Below are 5,090 nucleotides of genomic sequence, written 5' to 3'. Positions count from 1 at the left end.
TTAATTATTGTAAGTAGGGCATATTGATTGTCGCAGTTACTTATATCATTGTATAAAACATTATGTTCTAAGAAATTATTATGTTATTTCTGTTACAGCATTTTTGATAAACAAATTGATATTTTTTGAAACAACAATTGAATTATGAAACATTGAAATATTTTTCTATTTGTCAGATAGTGTGAAGATGTCAAAATTGAAGACAAGAAGTCAGTTGTCAACCCACTTGAGCCTGCTAGTTGGTAAAGGGAAGGAGCTTCCTGTATCAGAACTTCCAACAGTGAGAGACATGCTAAGATTAGGGTTACTCCTTCGAGAAAAAAATGCAAAGGACAGAAGGAACTATACAGATAAAGAACTCATAAATGACATGATAGTCCCTCTTCTGCATCAATGGACAAAAGCTAATGCACTATTCAAACCACCTGTGATTAATCAGTGTCGAACTATTGAGCTAAAACTAACGAAATTATGGCACAAAGCAGTTGAAACATCACTTGGTAAAGGAAACTTGGCCAGGAAAAATGAATTTCTGCACACACTTGATACTCTGTTTGACATTTTGACCTGCAAGTGCTCCATACAATTATGTTCTGAATCCAACTGTTCTCACTCAGGTAAGAGAGAAAATAATTCCCACATTGATTGTGGTTGTCCTCGTGAAAAGAAGATCCCTGTTTTAGAGCTTGAATTTATAAAGGCACAGAGGACAAAGGCAGAAGGCCAAGGAAGTATGCAAATGGGTTCAATAGATTATTCAGAAACAAAGAAGCAGATTGCTAATGCCAAGAAGAGAGAACAAATCCGAGAGAGGGAACAAAAGAAGAAAATGAAGAGTGAAGAAGCCATCCAAAGAGAGGAAGAGCTGTGTCAAGATGTTTATCACTTCTTTGATAGTTCTTCTGATGAACAGGAAGCAACATCAGATGATAGTTCCAAAGAGCCATCTGAACCTTTACCAAAGAAAATGAAATACAACACAAGAAATATTTCAAACATTGCTTTAGCTAGTATTCGCCACCATGCTGGACTTCGTGAGGCTGCAGAAATTGCAACTGCCGCTTGGATAGATGCAGGCCTCATCAGCCGAGAGGATGTATCTTTGGTGATAGATCATAATAAAATTAGAAGAGCACAAGAAAAAATAATGAAGGAAATATCTGATCAGCATGAAAAAGATTTAAGCGAGGGAGGGCTCTCCTGTCTTTTGTTTGATGGAAGAATAGATGACACAAAAGTTTTGCTAGAAGTAGAGGGAGTGAACAGAAAGTTTCCAGGTCTCATCAAAGAAGAACACTACTCTGTCTGTTCTGAGCCTGGTGGTCGGTTTTTGTTTCACTTTGCTCCCGAAACTGAAGTAGAAGGGAAGAAACATGCAGAGGTCATTGCTGATCATATTTTATGTTGGGTTCAGGAGAGAGGACTTGGCAGTTCACTGCAGGCTGTTGGTGGAGATTCAACTGCAGTGAACACCGGATGGCAGGGGGGTGTAATGACGCATTTAGAGAAAAAACTAGGAAGAAGACTTGTTTGGATTGTATGTGATTTACATACAGGCGAGCTACCTCTTCGTCATCTCATCCAGGAACTTGATGGTCCTACAAAGAGCAACAACAAGTGGTCAGGTCCCCTTGGCATCATGCTGGATGAAGCAACACAACTAGAAATAAATACAACCTTTCCAAAGGTCGAAGTTGGCCCTCCCCTTCCGGCGTTGTCTGAAGGAGTCATCAAAGATCTCAGCACAGATCAATCCTATGCTTATCGTATTGCCCAAGCAATAAGATCAGGAGAAGTGCCTCAGTCATTGGCTCTCTTGGAGATTGGACCTGTCAGTCACAGCCGTTGGTTAACTACAGCTCTTCGTTTCTGCAGGATTTGGATTTCCAAACACGAATTGAAGGGCAAAGTGCTGAAGAATTTGAGGTTAATTGTTGAATTTATTATTGGAGTTTATCTTCCCCAGTGGTTTAGTGTGAAACTTAATCCTATGTGGGTGGATGGGCCCAATCACCTTTTGTTTCAATTGCAGCTAGTAAGAACACAGAGGAAGGTAGTGAGGGACATCGTGTTACCTGTGGCAAGAAGGTCCGCTTGGTATGCTCGATCAGAAGCAGTTTTGCAAGCAATGCTTTGCAGTCAATGTACCAATCTCCGAACCGAGGCTGTAGAAGTCATTCTAAAGATTAGAGGAACGCTAATAGATGACGACCAGTTGGGAGACTGTTCGTTTCATTCAAGAAAAGTTCCCCCAATAAACGTCAATGCCACCAAATTGTCAGAATTGGTTGACTTGAGTTTGGAAGTCTTAGAGCCACCATTGACAACAAGTCTAACTAGCCAAGAATTGAGAAACCTTAAAGAGACTCCAATGCAGGTGCCGAAGTGGCCTTCCCACACTCAAAGTGTGGAGAGATGTGTGAAAATGGTCACAGAAGCAGCGGGCCATGTTTACAGCCACGAGAGGCGAGAAGGTTACATCAAAGCACAAATAGCAAGCAGACTACTGATGACAAGAAACCAAAGCAAAGAGAGTATGAAGGCATTGGTTACTTTCAAATAGACTACGGATAATAAAATATAATAATTTGAAACTTGAAACAGTAACATGTGTGCAAACGCTGGTTATGTTATAAATTCACAAATATGTACATTTAAAAATCCATTTGATGTAGGTAGGACTTATTATAAAAAAAAATTTATGCCAGAATATTGTTTTGCATGCTTAAAGACTACAATAAATTGCTACCAAATTACTCGATTTTCAATTTAGCCAGTTCACCCCCTAAATTGACACACCCTAATGTGCAAGCTCAACGAGTGGAGGGCCAACTGTGATTTTTTCAAAGCTCGGATTTATTTCTAACTCAGTGGCAGAGTCCAGCATCTTGCCAAGAGGACCAGATCATCTGTTGTTTGAAAGAGTCTTGCCATCCAGCTCCTGGATCAGATGTCTGAGTGGCAACTCGTTGGTGTGGAGGTCACAAACAATCCAGACCAGCTTCCTCCCAATCTTCCGCTCTATCCACTGTATGACCCCCCCTTGCCACCCTGTGTTCGTGTTGGTGCTGTCCCCTCCAATGGCCTGCAGGGTCTGGTCTACGTTCCTCTCTCTGAGCCAGTTCACAATGTTATCTGCCACTATCTCAGCTGGTTTCCTGATGTCATCTTTCTCTGGAGTGAAATGCCACAAATACTTCCCTCCTGGTTCACTGCAGCAGGAGTAGTGTTCCTCCTTCACCATGGCAGGGAACAACTTGTCAGAATCTCCAACTTTCATGAACACTTTAGTGTCATCCCTTCTCCCATCAAAGAACAAACAATTGATTCCATTTTTTCTTATCCCCTTATCAAACTCCTCTTCTAGGTTACTGACAAGTATCTCCTGAGCTCTCCTTACTTTGTTATGATCTATCACCAGGTGAACATCATCAGGTGTTATCAAACCACCGTCAATCCAGACAGCTGTTGCTATCTCTGCAGTTTCTCTGAGACCAGTGTGGTGTTGCATGCTGGCCAGAGCTATGCTCGGGATATCTTTCCTATTTCGAATCTTATGCCTGGAAGGTTTGGGATCATTATTTTCTGGGCTAGGGACAAAGTCACCATTCTCCTGGTCAGCACTCGGATCAGCCATGGGGAAGTCATTAAACTCTGAATCAGCTTGACTCCAATCATCGGCCTTTTTTACCTCACCCTGGGCCTTCTCAAGGTCTCTTTTCCTCGGCAACTCTTCTCCTCTTCTGTCTCTGTGGCAGCCTCCTGTCTCTTGGACTCCGGAATATATTGGCTAGAAATCATGAGAGCCCCTATACTGCCAGTCTTCTCTCTCTGTGCTTTGACAAATGCCAGTTCGATCACAGGAATCTTCAGTTCACGCTTGCAAATACAGGAGATGTGGGCCTCGGATTTACAGTCACGATCGCATCCAAACTCAGGACAGAGAACAATTGGGCACTTGCAAGTAATTTTGTCAAATAACTGGTCCAGTTGCTTGGCAAAGCTGTCGTTAACTGCAAGTTTTCCTCTCCCAAGAGAGATATCTCTTGCCTTTTCCCAACTGGCTAGCAGTCTAATGAATTTATTTTTCTTTGGTTCTTTTTCACTGATTTGCCTGATTAAAACACCATCGCAGCATCTCTCAATGTAAGCAACTCCGACTCAGGAGCTCTCCCAGACCCAAGATAGTGACTGAGATGGCTGGATTTTTGGTTCCTCGTCCTGACACAAGCAGCCATCGCAAATATTATCAACTTATAAATGCATCAGAATCTGAAACAGAAAAAATATTGTTAGTTGGGTTGTTAAAGAATGAAGTCAGAAAGCAATGTTCACTATTTAATTGTAATGCACTAATGCAGCTGTACGTTAGATTTTCGATAAATTTCACGCTAAAATTTACCTAGCAAAAGGTTGCAAAATATTGAAACTGAAATTATTTTCTGTTTATATACACTAAAATCTACCAAAAAGTGATGGGCCATTAGTTTTAGCTGATCTTCCTCCTATGACACACCCTAATGTACCATATCTTGTACTACAGCGGCATGGCTATGAGGTAGTCTATAAGCTGGTGCGTAGGCCATTAAGTTTAGCTGATCTTCCTCCTCTATGACAAATAACCCTAATGTACCATATCTGTACTACAGCGCGCTGGCTATGAGGTAGTCTATAAGCTGGTACGTAAATAGGGTTGGTTCCTCCTTTAAGGGTATATGATGGGATGTTAGATCTTTCTTGACCTAGCGTTTCCCCTGGCAAGGTTACTATATTTTTAGTCGGCAAGCAGCTCTAAAAGGCGTAGCCCACCCTTGGGATGATCGATCACCTTAACATGTGGTGCTATCTGATCTATTCCTGGCCTGTCGAGTCTGTTACTTTCGCAACAATACTGAATTGGGCGCGGAATTTTAGACTGTACTTCGACATTGTTGTGATATACTAGAAAATCACACAAATAACATCCTCTTTTTAAGATTCGTTGAACGCTGTTCGATTTAGAATTAGTAAGTCGGTCAAACCACCAGGCGTAGTGCTCAGGGTAGATTCACATGACAGCCCTTTTACATTGCATGTTTCCTGGAGACACA

Source organism: Homarus americanus, unplaced genomic scaffold (assembly GCF_018991925.1).
Source record: "Homarus americanus isolate GMGI-L3 unplaced genomic scaffold, GMGI_Hamer_2.0 scaffold2539, whole genome shotgun sequence".
In the NCBI taxonomy this organism is placed as follows: domain Eukaryota; kingdom Metazoa; phylum Arthropoda; class Malacostraca; order Decapoda; family Nephropidae; genus Homarus; species Homarus americanus.
Note: the sequence above shows the minus strand (reverse complement) of the source record.